Genomic DNA, 18,430 nt, shown 5'->3' with positions numbered 1-18,430 from the left:
TGACTGATGTTTGAGTACTGAGCTATCTTTAGTACCTGAGGCTGGCGCAATCGGACAAACCGAGCTACTGTATCCTCAGTGCCTGGGGCTGATGCATGAACCAATCAAGCCACTCTCTGCGAGAGGGGAAGAGCAAGAGAAGGGGGAGAGGAAGGAGAGAGAAGCAGATGGTTGCTTCTCCTGTGTGCCCTGACCAGAAATTGAATTTAAGATGTCTATACACCTGACTGACCCTCTATCCACGGAGCCACTGGCTGGGACTCCCTTCAAAGGTTCTTGATGTAATTTGTAAAATGGAGACTGTGTCTAATTGCCTGCCTTTAGCTCTGTGCCACAGGAAGAGAAGGCTGTGTGTGGATCCTGATGATCCATGTGGTCTTGTGGTGACACTGGTGGCAGCAAGGTCTTCCTGCAAGGCTGGCCATAAGGGTGTGTGGCACGAGTGTTTGCTTTGGGGAGGCGGTGAGCTGCAGACATGCTGGGCTCCTCTTCAGTTAGGCCTGTTGCCTCCTGTGCATCTCCTGGTATGAGGGCACGATCCTGGAACACCAGCCACTCTCCTGGTCTCGGATAAAACTTTGGGTCCCAGTTCTGACTTGGGCAGCAGTAGAACACCTCATTAAATTGGTTATTATGGTGTATTGCAACAGAGTGACTTGTCCATTTCCAGTGTGTAGAGCCTCTTTCTGTGTCCTCTCAGGCTTGATGGCCCAGATTGGTTTCTCTGAACCTCAGCCCTCATGTCTATGTTTCTAGTGAAACGCCCAGAAAACATTCATGCAAAATCAATAATGGTCCGGTCAAAGAACAGGAGCCGGCATGTGGCATTGCCAAGCAAACCAGCAGAGCCAGAGCCACCCATGCCAGATCTGGAGAGCTGCAGCAGCCATAGCCCTGGCCCGGCCCAGGTGCCCACCCCTTCAACATCCTCTACCGTAAATGAAGCTTTCACCAGACCTTTTTCCCCTGGGCCTGGGCTGAGGTGAGCACCAAACTGTCCACTCCCATTTGGTTTGTGGTGTGGCCCAGACCTCAAGCCTGTTCCTTCACCCCACAGGCTTCTGCAGACAGGTGATTGGCATGGACAGATGATAAACAATGAATAGGAGGGGCCTCAGATCTGGTCCAACCAAGCTCCCACGAGAAACTGGGGTCCTTTGCCCCCAGCAAGGCAAACCTAAGTTTCTCTGACTCACCTCTTCCCTGAGCTCCTGTTACCACACTGGAAGGAGTGTGTCCTCATCTTTAAATGGAGGAGCTGGCATGGCCACTCCACTCTAGGGTGACTCCTAGGTGTCTCCTAGACCCTGGGATGGGAGCAAGGCCAGCTCTGGGAAAAGGAAATGTGCTTGCAAGTACTGAAGTGTGGCTTTTAAGTTTCCCTTTCCATCCTTCCTCTTTTCTCCTCCATGTCAGAATGGACGCCAATAGTTCTGAGGAAGACTCGGGGGAAGATTCTGGACGGTATGCACCTTTCCACCCGTCAGAAGACTCTTCCGTGGGTGCACCCCTGACAGAGGAAGAGTTTGCCTTGATAGGCTCTGTGCCTCTGGACGAGACTTGCCAGACCCGTGAGCAGGGCTTAATAAGTGTGACTTACAGAGGTGAGTGGTACAGGACAAGTGGTAGCCCTTCTCTAGCCCAGATTTCTCTAGGTATGAAAATGCCCTTTGACTTTCTTTGGTTTTCTGATTTGACAACTCACGTGGTAACTTAGGAAAAGGCTTCTCCCCTCCCATCAGATACTTTGCTAAGATGGAGGAGATATCGAAACAAGATAGCATTTGAGTGAATGTATAGACTTGTTTACCTGCTGGAGGTTGAGGGGAACCCATTCCCACCTTGCCTCTCCCAGGTTTTTGCTGGTCAGGAATAAACATGGTGGCCAGACATGCTGAGATCCAACCATTGTTCTGTTAATGGAAACAGGGCCCAGTGATGCCTCAGGCATAAGCTTCTTGGGTGGGCTAGATTGGATCCTGAGGCCACCGTGGGGAACCCTCCCAAGTCCAGATACTGACCATACTTGTGCATGGGCCTGGGTCAACAAAGAAGACTCTAAGCAGACTTAACCGGGCAGGTGTGGGGACAATCCAGCCACTCCCAAACCCAGTCACTGTAGTGGGAAGAGTCAGAGAGAAAAAGAGTCAGCATTCCTGAGTTTCCAAAAGTTTGTGGTTTTTTGTTTTTTTTTTCCTTGCTGTGAGTAGGGGAGATAATGAGATAGATTCCAGCATGTGCCCCAACCAGGACCCACCCAATAACCCCATTTGTGGCTGATGTTTGAGTACTGAGCTATCTTTAGTACCTGAGGCTGGCGCAATCGGACAAACCGAGCTACTGTATCCTCAGTGCCTGGGGCTGATGCTTGAACCAATCAAGCCACTCTCTGCGAGAGGGCAAGAGCAAGAGAAGGGGGAGAGGAAGGAGAGAGAAGCAGATGGTTGCTTCTCCTGTGTGCCCTGACCAGAAATTGAATTTAAGATGTCCATACACCTGACTGACCCTCTATCCACGGAGCCACCGGCTGGGACTCCCTTCAAAAGTTCTTGATGTAATTTGTAAAATGAGGACTATGTCTAATTTCCTGCCTTTAGCTCTGTGCCACAGGAAGAGAAGGCCATATGTGAATCCTGATGATCCGTGTGGTCTTGTGGTGACACTGGTGGCAGCAAGGTCTTCCTGCAAGGCTGGCCATAAGGGTGTGTGGCACGAGTGTTTGCTTTGGGGAGGCGGTGAGCTGCAGACATGCTGGGCTCCTCTTCAGTTAGGCCTGTTGCCTCCTATGCATCTCCTGGTATGAGGGCACGACCCTGGAACACCAGCCACTCTCCTGGTCTCGGATAAAACTTTGGGTCCCAGTTCTGACTTGGGCAGCAGTAGAACACCTCATTAAATTGGTTATTATGGTGTATTGCAACAGAGTGACTTGTCCATTTCTAGTGTGTAGAGCCTCTTTCTGTGTCCTCTCAGGCTTGATGGCCCAGATTGGTTTCTCTGAACCTCAGTCCTCATGTCTATGTTTCTAGTGAAACGCCCAGAAAACGTTCGTGTAAAATCGGTAATGGTCTGGTCAAAGGATGGGATCCTGCATATAGATTTGCCAATCAAGCCAGCAGAGCTAGAGCCACCCATGCCAGTTCCTGAGAGCTGCAGCAGCCATGGCCCTGGCCCAGCCCAGGTGCCCACCCCTTCGACCGTGAATGAAGCTTTCACCAGACCTTTTTCCCCAGGGCATGGGCTGAGGTGAGCACCAGACTGTTCACTCCCATTTGGTTTGTGGCGTGGCCTCAGGCCTCAAGCAGCCCTGTTCCTTCTCCTCACAGGCTTCTGCAGACAGATGAGGGGCACAGACAGATGAGAAGCTGTGAATAAAAGGGGCCTTTGATCAGGTCTCACCAGAGCTCCCACTAAGAAACTGGGGTCTTTTGCTCCCAGCAAGACAAACCTGTACTCCTCCCATTCATCTTTTTTCCAAGCCCCAGCGGCCACGTTGGGAAGGCTGTGTCCTCGTCTCCAAAGGGATGAGCTGGCATGGCCAGCACCCCAGGGTGACTTCTGGACATTTCCTGGGAGCAAGGGAGGGAGCAGGGCCAACTCTGGGAAAAGCAGATGTGCTTGCAAGTACTGAGGTGTGGCTTTTAAAGTTTCCCTTTCCATTCTTTCTCTCTTCTCCTCCATATAAGAATGTACCCCGATAGTTCTGAGGAAGACTCGGGGGAAGATTCTAGACAGTGTGCACCTCCCCAGCCGTCGGGAGTCTTTTCCACCAGTGCACCCCTGACAGAGGAGGAGTTGGCCCAGTTAGACACTGTGGTTCTGGATGCAAGTGCCCAGACCCGTGACCAGAGCTCAATGAGGATGGCTTACGCAGGTGAGTGGTACAGTTCAAATGGGTAGCCCTTCTCCAGCCCAGATTTCTCTAGGTATGAAATGCCCTTTGACTTTCTTTGGGTTTTCTGATCTGACATCTCATAACTGTGATTTGGGGACAATGTTTCTTCCCTCCCATCTGATACACTGCTGTAATGGCAGGGATGTCAGGAACAAGATAGCATTTGAGTGAATTCATAGACTTGTTTACCTGCTGGTGGTTGGGGGGAGCCCATTCCCACCTTTCTTCTCCCAGGCTCTTACTGGTAGGGTGTAAACACGGTGGCCAGACAGCTGAGATCAAAGTCCTGCTCTGTTAATGGCACCAGGGCCCAGTGACGCCTCAGGCATAAGCTTCCTGTCAGGGCTGGATTGAATCCCAGGGCCAAAGTGGGGACCTCTACAGCTTCCCAAATTCAGATCCTGACCATATTTAGCATGGTGCTGGGTCAGCAAAGAGGACCCTGAGCAGGCTTAAACAGGCGCTGCAGGGACAATCCTGCCGCTCCTATAACCAGTCCCTGTAGTGGAGAGGCAGAGAGAAAAGGTGTCAGCATTCCTGACCCTCTGCAGCTGAAACAGGCCCAGGGGATGTGCAGTCCCTCCGCTTGGCTAGTTCTGTGGGGAGGATCGGTAAGGTAAGGATGTGAAGGACGTGTAGGGAGACCCTGAGAGCATGTCTCCCTTGAGCTTGGCCAACCGAGGGCCAGAGCAGGAATTCCCTCCCACCAGCCACAAGGGTAGACATCTGCATAACTCCATACATCGTTATGGATGTGAAACTAAGCCTCTGAGACCTTAGGTTACTTGTTCAGGATCACAGAACCAGTGTCATGGAAGATTGATGCTGTGTTTTTTTGAAGTTAGTGTGCTGGAGTTATTGCTTGTTTGTTTGTAAAGTACTTTTTTCCCCCAGAAAAAACTGACTTAAGCCATTTTCCAAATATTAAGAATATTCACAGAGTGTTTTTTTTAATAAATAAATTTTTATTATAATGGGGTGACATCAATAAATCAGGGTACATATATTCAAAGAAAACATTTCCAGGTTATCTTGTCATTTAGTTCTGTTGCATACCCATCACCCAAAGAGAGATCGTCCTCCATCACCCTCTATCCAGTTTTCTTTGTACCCCTCCCCCTCCCCCCTCCCTCCTTCCCTCCCCCCACCCTCCGTAACCACCCCACTCCTGTCCATGTCTCTTAGTCACATTTTTATGTCCCACCAATGTATGGAATCCTGCAGTTCTTGTTTTTTTCTGATTCACTTATTTCAATCCGCATACTGTTATCAAGATTCCACCATTCTGTTGTAAGTGACCCGATGTCATCATTTCTTCTAGCTGAATAGTATACCATGATGTATATGTGCCCCATCTTCTTTATCCAGTCTTCTATTTTTTTTTACAGTGATTAAAAGCCTTTAAGCAAACTCTTGGCCAATGCAGCGAGAATCCATAAAAGAGTAGTGTCCTTAACATGTTCACCAAGTCCAAGTTGGCCCCATCACCATGCCAAATCCCTGAAAAATGCAACCCAACCACAGTTCAGTCTGTTAGGAGCTGTCACAGGGAGCAGGAGTCCAGAAAAGTCCACATCCAGGAAAAGTCTGCATGGCACTGGAATTGTTGTCACCATTCTATACTTTGCAGCTCATGTCCAAGTCCCAATGACCGCTGCTTCTAGCTGGTAATGATTCAGGTAGACTGGAAAAGCCATTTGCAGCATGTGTGGATATGGAGCTTCTGTTCTCCTCTGCCTGGAGAGATGAGACCAGGTTGCTCTTCCCTGGAGGTCTGTGACTGTGGCTTGGTAAAGAGAACCTTGGGATACACTAAGCTGGGTGGCAAAGGTAGATTCATAATAGAAGTTGGCAGAAGGGGGAAAGAGAGCTCTAAGTTAGGAGTAGGTCCCAGCCTGAAATATGAGTGGGGCATTGAGGTAGGAGGGATAAAGGAAACACTATATACTAAGCAAAGCAGCAGAAAATAGGACTATCAATACCCACAACAGAGATCTTTGAGGGAAGAATAAAAAACCTGACTATTCAGGCAAAACATAGTTAAGTGGCCCTTGTGCAAATGAGATCAGTTTACCTGCTTCTTGGAAGAAATACCCTAGGCTTGTCCACAGTGTCGTAGATGGGGCCGACGGCCCTTGGCACCTTCAGCCTTCAGTGGCAAACCCCAGCATTCTGGGCAAGGTTAGGTCATAGGTGGCTGGAGCAGGGCTGGAAGAGACTGAACCCTCCCTTAGAGGAGCGAGGGGGAAGCCTACCTTCCAGTGTCCCTGTTTCCTCACAGCAGAGGTATGTAAGCCTGGCAGGCTTTAGCTCAATGACCTTCCTTTCCACTATTGAAGCAGGACCCAGATGACATCCTATGATACCCCTTTGGGGTGTTGGAGCCTTTAAGGGTGTATCCTAAAAGCTGGTAGTTCCTCTGATCTCTATTGGGCTTTTTCTGCCTCTAGGTATCTTAAAAGCCATGCTCAGAAGATCTTGCTGAGGGGTTTGAGGATCCCCATCCGCCTATATAAATCTTTTCCATATATCTGGAGCTATTTGGAAAAAGACAAAACAGTGTTATTAGCTGGATCTAATAAAGAAGGTAGTAGTTTTCAGGCAAAAAGACTTGGTGTCTCCTGTTCATCAGCATTCAAAAGAAATGTAAATTTTTTTTTTTAAGTAAAAAACATGATATGGTAGACCCGTAGGAGTTCCAGGATATGACTACCCCCTTTAAAATTTTTTTTTAAATTGACCTTAAAATGTTTGCTGAGTACACTTTAATAATACCTTAACTTTAAAGATTGTAAGCATGACAAAATACAGTAAATGCTTTTGCTCCATATGCAGGAGCATTTTCAGTTTAGCCAGTTTAGGAAATCCAATAATAGAACAATGCATACAGACAATGAGCTATAACATGCTTAGCAGCCTCTCCTGTTCTGACAGAGGTTACTATAGATCCGGAATATGTATCCACTGTAATGTGGACATATGACTGTTTGCCAAATGAAGGTATATGAGTAACATCCATCTGCTAAAGTTGTCCAGGTAGGGGTCCTTGAGGGTTAACTCCAAATGAAGGGGCAGTATAGGACCCCTTGGACAGGATTTCCCAATCTGCCATGCTGCTTCCCGGGAAAGTTGAAACTGTTTACACCAGGCTGCAGCGTTCTGGTGATGAATAGTATGAGACTGACTTGCTCAGTCTGTCATGGTTGCTCCATATAATTTTCTTTTGGGTAGCTTGATCAACAAGGGCATTCCTAGGCCCTGGCCGGTTGGCTCAGTGGTAGAGCATTGGCCTGGTGTGCAGGATTCCTGGGTTCGATTCCCAGTCAGAGCACATAGAAGAAGCGCCCATCTACCTCTCCACCCCTCCCCCTCTCTTTCCTCTCTGTCTCACTCTTCCCCTCCTGCAGCCAAGGCTCCACCAGAGCAAAGCCACCCCGGGCACTAAGGATGGCCCCATGGCCTCTGCCTCAGGTGCTAGAATGGCTCTGGTCACAACAGAGGAACACCCCAGATGGGCAGAGCATCACCCCCCCCCCCCCCCCCCGCCGTAGGCATGCCAGGTGGATCCCGGTCAGGCGCATGCGGGAGTCTGTGTGACTGCCTCCCCATTTCCATCTTCAGAAAAATAGAAAAAATAAATAAATAAATAAATAAATAAATAAAAGAAAAAATACACAACAAAAAAAAAAAAGAGGGAAAAAAAAAGGGCATTCCTTTGTGCTAAAGCTCCAGGGAACATGGAGTGAGCTTGAGTATGTCCTATGAAATATGGAGCTCTATGTTGACATATAAGTCTTTGAAGAAGGAGGAACTGCTGAAATAGTTCATCAGCATTTGTGCAGTCTTTATAGTGGAAACACCATAAGTAAATATTTGCTGTCTGTCTATAGATTAAAGGGGAAATATGGCAAATGCTGAAAAGCCATGATCTTTGTGCCCCTCCCCTCCCCCAACCCCCTCCCTCTCCTCCCCCCACCCTGTAACCTCAACACTGTTGTCCATGTCTCTGAGTCTCATCTTTACGTCCCACCTATGTATGGAATCATATAGTTCTTAGTTTTTTCTGATTTACTTCTTTCGCTCAGTATAATGTTATCAAGGCCCATCCATGTTGTTGTAAAAGATCTGAGGTCATCATTTCTTATGGCTGAGTAGTATTCCATAGTATATATATACCAAAGCTTTTTAATCCACTCGTCCTCTGATGGACACTTGGGCTGTTTCCAGATCTTTGCTATTGTGAACAATGCTGCCATAAACATAGGGGTCCATTTCTTCTTTTCAAACAGTGCTATGGTGTTCTTGGGGTATATTCCTAACAGTGATATAGCTGGGTCAAAAGGCAGTTAGATTTTTAATTTCTTGAGGAATCTCCATACTGTTTTCCACAGTGGCTGCACCGGTCTGCATTCCCACCAGCAGTGCAGGAGGGTTCCCTTTTCTCCACATCCTCGCCAGCACTTATTCTGTGTTGTTTTATTGATGAGCGCCATTCTGACTGGTGTGAGGTGATCTCATTGTGGTTTAAATTTGCATTTCTCTAATCATTAGTGATGTTGAACATTTTTTCATGTGCCTATTGGCCATCTGTGTGTCCTCTTTGGAGAAGTGTCTATTCATTTCTTTTGCCCATTTTTGGATTGGATTGTTTGTCTTCCTGGTACTAAGTTTTACAAGTTCTTTATAAATTTTGGTTATTAACCCCTTATCAGACGCAATGTCAAATATATTCTCTCATTGTGTAGTTTGTCTTTTTATTCTGTTCTTATTGTCTTTAGCTGTGCAGAAGCTTTTTAGTTTGATAAAGTCCCATTTGTTTATCCTGTCTTTTATTTCACTTGCCTGTGGAGACAAATCAGCAAATATATTGCTGTGAGAGATGTCAGAGAACTTACTGCCTATGTTTTCTTCTAAGATGCTTATGGTTTTATGGCTTACATTTAAGTCTTTTTTCCATTTTGAGTTTATTTTTGTGCATAGTGTAAGTTGGTGGTCTAGTTTCATTGTTTTGCAGGTAGCTGTCCAATTTTTCCAACACCATTTGTTAAAGAGGCTGTCTTTACTAAGAGACATGGACAAGAGTGTGGAGGTTACCAGGGGTGGGGGGAGGGAGGACAGGGGGAGAGTTAGGGGGAGGGGGAGGGGCACAGAGAACTAGATAGAGGGTGGCGAAGGACAATCTGACTTTGGGCGAGGGGTATGCAACATAATTTAATGACAAAATAACCTAGACATGTTTTCTTTGAATATATGTACCCTGATTTATTAATGTCATCCCATTACCATTAATAAAAATTTATTTAAAAAAAAAAAAAAAAAAGAGCCTGTCTTTACTCCAACGTATGCTCTTACCTCCTTTGTCAAATATCAGTTGTCCATAAAAGTGTGGGTTTATTTCTGGGTTCTCAGTTCTGTTCCATTGATCTATATGCCTGTTCTTATGCCAGTACCAGGCTGTTTTGAGTACAGTGGCCTTTGTAGTATGACTTCATATCGAAAATGTGATACCTCCCGCTTTATTCTTCCTTTTCAAGATTGCTGAGGCTATTCGTGTTCTCTTTTGGTTCCATATAAATTTTTGGAATATGTGTTCTATATCTTTGAAGTAAGTCATTGGTATTTTAATTGGTATTGCATTGAATTTATAAATTGCTTTGGGTAATATAGACATTTTAATGATGTTTATTCTTCCTAACCATGAGCATGGTATATGCTTCCACTTGTTTGTATCTTCCCTGATTTCTTTTATCAATGTTTTATAATTTTCCGAGTACAAGTCTTTAATCTCCTTGGTTAGATTTATTCCTAGGTTCTTTATTTTTTTTTTTGGTTGCAATGGTAAAGGGGATTGATTCCTTGATTTCTCTTTCTGACAGTTCATTATTAGAGTATAAAAATGCCTCTAATTTCTGAGTATTGATTTTATATCCTGCCACCTTGCCGAATTCATTTATCAGGTCTAGTAGTTTTTTGACTGAGACTTTAGGGTTTTCTATATACAATATCATATCATCTGCAAATAATGATAGTTTTACCTCTTCTTTTCCAATTTGGATGCCTTTTATTTCTTTTTCTTGTCTGATTGCTGCGGCTAAGACTTCCAGAACTATGTTGAATAAGAGTGATGAAAGGGAGCACCCTGCCTTGTTCCTGATCTTAAGGGGGTTGCTTTTAATTTTTGCCCATTGAGTATGATGTTAGCTGTGGGTTTGTCATAGATGGCCTTTATCATGTTGAGGTATGTTCCCTGTATTCCCACTTTGCTGAGAGTTTTGATCATGAATGGGTGCTGGATTTTATCAAATGCTTTTTATGCATCTATTGAAATTATCATGTGGTTTTTCTCCTTCCTTTTGTTTATGTGATGAATCACATTGATTGATTTGCGAATATTGTACCAGCCTTGCCTACCAAGAATAAATCCCACTTGATCATGGTGTATGATTTTTTTCATATATTGCTGGATCCGGTTTGCTAATATTTTGTTGAGGATTTTTGCATCTAAGTTCATCAGGGATATTGGCCTATAATTTTCTTTTTTTGTGTTGTCTTTGCCTGGTTTTGGAATCAGAATTATGCTCGCCTCATAAAAGGAGTTTGGAAATCTTCCTTCCTCTTAAATTTTTTGAAATAGCTTGAGAAGGATAGGCGTTAGTTCTTCTTTGAATATTTGGTAGAATTCACTTGTGAAGCCATCAGGCCCAGGACTTTTCTTTTTTGGGAGTTTTTTGATAGCTGTTTCAATCTCATTTGTTGTAATTGGTCTGTTTAGGTTTTCTGATTCTTCCAGATAGATTTTTGGAAGATTATATGATTAAAGGAATTTGTCCATTTCATCTAGGTTGTCTAGTTTTTTGGCGTACAGTTCTTCAAAGTATTTTCTTACAATATTTTGTATTTCTGTTGTGTCAGTTGTTATTTCTCCACTCTCATTTCTAATTTTATTTATTTGAGTCCTCTCACTTTTTTTCTTGGTGAGTCTCGTTAAAGATTCATTGATCTTGTTTACCTTTTCAAAGAACCAGCTCCTCGTTTCATTGATCCTCTGTATTGTTTCTTTAGCCTCTGTCATTTATTTCTGCTCTGATCTTTATTATTTCCTTCCTTCTACTAGCTCTGGGCTTTACTTGCTGTTCTTTTTCTACTTCTTTTAGATGCAGGGTTAAGTTGTTTATTTGAGCTTTTTCTAGCTTCTTGAGATATGCCTGTAATGCTATAAACTTCCCTCTCAGGACTGCTTTTGCTGTGTCCCATAAATTTTGAGTTGATGTATGCTCATTATTGTTTGTTTCTAGGAATTTTTAAATTTCTTCTTTGATCTCAATGTTAACCCATTCGTTATTTAATAACATGCTATTTAGTTTCCAAGTGTTTGAATGTTTTTCAATTTTTCTATTGTGGTTGATTTCTAGTTTGATGCCATTGTGATCAGAGAAAGTGCTCGATATGATTTCAATCTTCTTAAATTTGTTGAGACCGCTTTTGTGCCCTAACATGTGGTCTATTCTAGAGAATGTACCATGAGCACTTGAAAAGAATGTATATTCTGCTGTTTTAGGGTGAAAGGTTCTGAAGATATCTATTAAATCGAGTTGATCTAATATGTCCTTTAAGTCTGCTGTTTCTTTGTTAATTTTTTTTCTTGAGGATCTATCTAATGATGTTAATGGGGTATTGAAATCCCCTACTATTATAGTATTGCTTTTGATCTCGCCCTTTAAGTCCATCGAAGTCTGCTTTATATATTTAGGTGCTCCTATATTAGGTGCGTAGATATTTATAACGGTTATATCTTCCTTTTTGATTGCTCCCTTTATCATTATGTAGTGACCTTCTTTATCTCTAACTATGGTCTTTGTTTTAAAGTCCATTTTGTCTGATATAAGTATTGCTACCCCAGCTTTTTTTTCATTTCCATTTGCGTGAAATATTTTTTCCATCCTTTTATCTTCAGTCTGTGTGCATCTTTTGATTTATGGTGTGTCTCTTGTAGACAGCATATGTATGGGTCCTGTTTTCTTATCCACGCAGCTACCCTATGTCTCTTGATCGGATCATTTAATTCATTAACATTTAAGGTTATTACTGATATGTAATTGTTTATTGACATTTTCTTTCTTTCTTTCTTTCTTTCTTTCTTTCTTTCTTTCTTTCTTTCTTTCTTTATTTATTTATTTATTTTTTTTGCATTTTTCTGAAGCTGGAAACAGGGAGAGACAGTCAGACAGACTCCCACATGCGCCCGACTGGGATCCACCCGGCACGCCCACCATGTGGCGATGCTCTGCCCATTCTGGGCGTCGCCATGTTGCGACCGGAGCCACTCTAGCGCCTGAGGCAGAGGCCACAGAGCCATCCCCAGCGCCTGGGCCATCTTTGCTCCAATGGAGCCTTGGCTGCGGGAGGGGAAGAGAGAGACAGAGAGGAAGGCGTGGCGGAGGGGTGGAGAAGCAAATGGGCGCTTCTCCTGTGTGCCCTGGCCGGGAATCAAACCCAGGTCTTCCGCACGCTAGGCCGACGCTCTACCGCTGAGCCAACCGGCCAGGGCTGCCTTTTTTTTTTTTTTTTTCTTTAAAACTATATTCCTCTTTTGCTATATTCTTTTTTTCCTTTGATCTGTTTACAACAGGTCCCTTAGCATTTCTTGCAGCCTTGGTTTGGTTGCAGTGAATTCCTTGAGTTTTTTTTTGTCTGTAAAGCTTTTTATTTCTCCTTCAATTTTAAATGATAGCCTTGCTGGATAAAGTAGTCTTGGTTGTAGGTTCTTGTTCTGCATTACTTTGAATATTTCTTGTCATTCCCTTCTGGCCTCAAGTGTTTCTGTTGAGAAGTCAGAAGTCATCCTTATGGGGGCTCCTTTGTAGGTGATAGTCTTTTTTTCTCTAGCAGCTTTTAATATTTTCTCTTTATCATTTAGCTTTGGTATTTTAATTATGATGTGTCTTGGTGTTGGTTTTTTTGGGTTTCTCCTTAATGGAGTTCTCTGTGCTTCCTGAACATGTGAAATGTTTTCCTGCCTTAATTGGGGGAAGTTTTTCACTATGATATATTTGAACAAAGTCTCTATCCCTTGTTCTTTCTCTTCTTCTTCAGGAACCCCTATGATGCGGATGTTATTTCTCTTCATGTTGTCACAGAGCTCTCTTAGAGTTTCCTCAGACTTTTTGAGTCTCTTTTCTTTTTTCTGCTCTGCTTCTGTGCCTTTATTTATTGTGTCCTCTAACTCGCTAATTCGATTCTCTGCTTTATCCATCCTGCTTTTAATTCCTTCCATTGTATTCTTTATTTCAGATATTGTATTTGTCATTTCTGACTAATTCTTTTTTATTATTTCAATGTCCTTTTTTATATTTGTTATCTCTTTATTTAGGTTTTCGTAATGGCCATCTATGGTTGTTCTAATATCTTTGAGCATCCTAACAATCGTTATTTTAAACTCTGCATCTGGTAATTTGGTTATATCTGATTCACTTAGGTCCTTTTCTGGGGATTTCTCTTGGTTTATTTCTGTTGTATTTCTCTGCCTCTGCATTTTCTCTTCACGGGAGTGGCTGTGATCACGCGCTCGGGTGCACAAGTGTTGGTGGCCTTGGCCTTTGCCCCGCCCCCGTGTGTGACGTTATGCTCGGTCCTGAGGGCACTGGCGAGCACCTTTGCTCAGCTGCGGGTCTCTGCCTGTTTCCGGGCTTTCATCCTGCCCTTGCAGGAGGAGCCCACTCAAGGAACAGCTGCTAGCCTTGGCTCTACCATCGGGCAGGACTGCGTGCCCAAGCTCCGCTCAGTAGCGGAACTCCGCCTCTTCTGGGCTTTTGGCTCCACCCCCGCGGGAGGAGCTGGCTACCAAGTCAGACCGCAAGCCTGGGTTGCACTGGCGGGGCAAGGCTGTGCTCCTCTGCCCTTGCTCAGGGGCTGGTCTCCACCCTTTCCGGGGTTTCTGCCCTTCTCCCACAGGCTGGATTACAGGCTGCTGGCAGCTGAGCTTGACCGCTTTTGCACGCCCCCTTCTCCCCAGCCAGGCAAGATTGAGCTCACACCTGAGCCCAGTGGTGGCCAGCTGGCTTCTGCCCCTGCCAGAAGAACCGCGCTTTTGTCTCCCGCTGCCGCCCTCCCTGTGGCGCGCCCTCAGCCGCATGGGTGGGGGCGTTGCAGCTCGGACCCTAAGACTCACTACTGTAGACCCAAAAGCTCCCTTCTTCTATGCGACTCTGCTCTGAGTGTGGCGGGGGAGCTTGTTTGGCTGCTCTCCTGCTTCCCTTTGCTGGTATTGCTGTTTCCAGGGGAAATATTCACTTCAGCTTTGGGGAGTGACTCGTCCCAGGGGTTAGGGTGGCTATCTCCCAAAATGTTTCTCCCTGTGCCTCCTAGATTACACTCTCTTCCTGTTACTCTGGTCCTCTCCTCTCTCCCCCCATCCCCAGGAGCCCCAGGTGAGTGGTTGTGAGAGAGATGTTCTGCGCGGTCCCTTTAAGAAGGATCCTGGGTCTGAGAAATCAGACTCTTTCTCACAAACAGTATCCTGACTTGTTTCCAGCTAAATACTGTCCTTACGCCTCTTCTAGGCTCTGGGGCTGCAGGCTGGCACTTTGTTCCTGGGGCTCAGGACCCTTCCCCCTCTGCTAAACTCACTTCCCGCCACGTGAGTCTCCCTGCTGCCATTCACTCTGGGGAGCTGGGCAGCCCTCTCCGTGTTTCCGTTTTTCCTACCAGTCTCAGTGTGGCTTCTTCAGTGTTCCTTGGTTGAAGAGTCCTCTTAGTTTAGTCCAAAGTTGGTTTTTCCAGATGATAGTTCTTAAAATTAGTTTGTAATCCACTTTGGTTCTGGGAGGTAGATGTTGGTACGTCCGCCTACCCCAGCGCCATCTTGTCTCTCTCTCACAGAGTGTTTTATGCTCTTGAGTTCATAGGCGCCAGATCAAGGGCTGTGGTCACCTGGTTAATGATCATTGTGGTTACCACTAGGCTCAACTACAATGAATATTTTGACAAATCTAGTTGCCTGTGACACACAGTCTAACAAACATAGGTTTTTTAACAAAGGAATAGTGAAAAGTATGGTTTTCCAGCTAATGCTGATTGAGGCTGTCAGCCTGGGAATGTGGCAGTGATCCTTTACACAGCAGACTGCCTCCCATCTCCCTAGCGGTGTTTGGGCCACCACAGCCCTTTTCATTTTACTGGAAAGTTCTTTGCCCTTTTCAGCAAAGAGGCTTAGACAGAAATTCAGCTCACTGACTTAAAGGGCATCACAGAAGTTTAAGCTAAGTGCTATGGTAAATTGGAATAAATGCAATGCATCTATCGAACTTGTCACTTTCTATCTAACTAATTGAACAGTTTTCTTCTCAAAACAACTAAGTCCACTCCCAAATTTTTCAAGATTTCTTACAAAACTATTAGCAGAAAGGCCCATGGCTTTTGGCTTCAGTTACATTCTCTACCTCAAGCTTAATTAGAGAACATGAAACTTATACATCTCTGTCTTCACAAAGTCAGTCCGTGGCTGGTCTGGGATGTGAGCCCAGTCTGTGCAATCTATAAGTCCACACTATCAGTGGAGTCTGCAGAACTTCGTCTAGTCCACAGCATATCCCAAGCCTGAGAGTCCATCTGAACCCACCAGATCTGGATCTTTTGAGAAGTGCTGACGGCCTGCATGGTTGGTGGAAGCGTGGAAACATCTAGGAACCGGGAGTCAGGAGTCCTCAGATCCGGTTCAGTCTCTGCTACTTGCTATCTACCTGCTTGTGCTGTGTGAAGGGTTTTGGTTCCTTTCAAGATGATGAATGAAGGTTGAGGAGCAGTGCCAGGTACATAGAAGGCCCTTAAATATTTCCTGAATGAGTAAATCAGTGAGCCAAGGACTTCTGTAGCTTGACATCTGTTCATGCTTTCAGACATTTGAATCCTAGCTCAGCTTTCTTGGTCATTGTTAGGGTCTAGAACTGGTGTTTCCCAACGTGGGGCCCACGCCCCACAGGGGGGCAATTCGATAGTTAAGGGGGGCAATTTGAAAATGGACTCGACACGACTTTAACTCTTTCGCCCCAGGCCATTTAAATGCAATGCTAGATATCGGTGCCAAATTTAACAAAAAATGCAATTCTTAAATAATTGCGGTAAATAATTATTAAGTATAATCTCATTTGACGAGACCAAACTATCAACTGGGTGATTGGTGTCGTCAAGTAAACTTCATCCTGGGTTCACCGCGGAGCGTGCCGTCTGCCGAGGGGAACCCGGACGTTTTAAAAACTCGCTAAACAACGCAGTTATTTTCACCTAATTGGCCCATCGCAACTTCTGTAGTGTTTCACATCATTCAGTTGGTGTTAATTTGAAATAAGTGTCAGTCAAAACTGTTGTAAAAGCTCGTTGATTTAATAAATATACATATATATTGTATAGATATAATTGATAAGTATTTGATTTTAGTTTTATCAATATTAAACTCTTTATTAAGTACTTCTTGCATTGAGGCTAGAAAGCAATAATATTTTATAAATATTATTGGGGCTATAATAGTGCATGCACGACAATTTTAATTTTAGAAGCATAACTTTCCAGAAAATTTTGTCAAGTGGAAAAAATATAGATACCTTTTGATTTGCGGTGGTAGTGTAGTAAATGTGTTATATACATTTAAATAAATATGAATTTTTAGTATACGTTTACTCTATGTCACATTGAATATATTTTAACACATATTTTAATATTAGTTTTTAATTGATCTTATTTTTATTATAGCCCATAGTAAAATGAGTGGTGCAAGCAAGAAAAAAACTCGTCAATATTCGGAGGAATATTTAAAATTTGGGTTCATACCCGCTGTTCACGATGAGCAGATTCCTTTTTGTCTTTTATGCCAGCAATGCTTGACCAACGAATCAATGAAACGAGGTCGTCTTGAGGTGCATTTGAAGGCAAAACATAGTGCTCATATTAATTCAGATTTGAGTTACTTTAAAACTTTAAAGAAAAATTTTGAAAAAAGAACAACATTAAAGTCTCTATTTACTGCTCATACTTCAACTAATAATCGTGTCTTGAGGCTAGTTATCAAATTTCTTTATTCATCGCTAAAACTGGAGAAAATCACACTATAGGAGAGAATTTAATAAAACCATCAATATCAGCATTTCTTAAAACGGTTCTTGAAAAAGATGACAAAGATGTAAAAGCTATGCCACTCAGTAACAATTCTGTTAGCAGAAGAATAGACGAAATGAGTGAGGATATTGAAAAACAACTTATTGAAAAGCTGAAAACAAGAAAATTCTCCTTGCAAATGGATGAATCAACTTTGAGAGACAGTGAGGCAGTATCAATAACTTACGTAAGATATATTGATAAAGGACATTTTGCTGAAGAAATGTTGTTCTGTAAAAGATTAGAAAGCACCACTACCTCCAAAGATATATATAATAAGCTAAAAAACTACTTAGATGTCAATGATATACCAATGAAAAATATAACATCTTGTGCTGCAGATGGTGCTCCCAATATGATGGGCAAGAAAAATGGCTGCTTAAAATTGATGAAAGATGCGAATCCAGAAATGATTCTTGTGCATTATGTTATTCATAGGGAAAACTTGGTAGCTAAAAACATCTCGCCTGTTCTGAATGAAGTATTACATACAGTAATAAAGTGTGTTAATGCTATTAAAGCTAGTGCCAAATGTGAGCGTCTTTTCAAGCTATTTTGTGAAGAACAAAATGAAGACCATGTGAGACTTTTACTTCATACTGAAGTAAGATGGCTATCTAAAGGAAACTGTTTGAAAAGATTTATGGAACTGTTTGATACTCTTAGTGATTTTTTAAGCGACAAACCTGAAATGAAGTATCTGTTAACAATAGATGGTAAAGCATTTGTGAGTTATTTAGCCAATATCTTTGAAAAACTAAATATATTAAATAAGCAACTTCAAGGAACAAATAAAACTCTTGTCGATGCAAAAGCAAAGATATTTGGTTTCATTACCAATATTGAGTTATGTCATAAACATATTAACAACAAAAACTTTAAACAGTTTCATTGGCTCCAAAAATGTGAAGTAACTGATACCGCTTTACTTGTTATTGTCAATCATTTGAATATTCTATCGGCTGATTTAAAAGAAAGATTTTCTGATTTAAAACAAATTGATTTCCCAACATGGATGATGCAGCCAATGTTAGTGGATTTGTCTGATATATCAAATATGCAGTATCAAGAAGAACTCGCAGAATTGCAAAATGATGAGTCAGTTAAAGCTTTATTTAATATCAAAGGAGCGATGGCATGGCTTTGTGAGGAAACAGAAATCAAATACCCAAATTCAACCAAATGTGCAAGAAAACTATTGCTACCGTTTCCATCTTCATTTTTAGCTGAATGTGGATTTAGTGCTGTAAATGATTTATTGGTAAAAAAAAGAAATCGGCTGGATATAACACGACGTGGAGACTTGAGACTAAAGCTAACCAAATTGGAACCTAATATAAAATCTCTGTGCAGCAAGCATCAAGTGCAAGGATCACACTAAATTAAAAT

The sequence above is a fragment of the Saccopteryx leptura genome, chromosome 10, assembly GCF_036850995.1.
Source record: "Saccopteryx leptura isolate mSacLep1 chromosome 10, mSacLep1_pri_phased_curated, whole genome shotgun sequence".
Classification (NCBI taxonomy): Eukaryota; Metazoa; Chordata; class Mammalia; order Chiroptera; family Emballonuridae; genus Saccopteryx; species Saccopteryx leptura.
Note: the sequence above shows the minus strand (reverse complement) of the source record.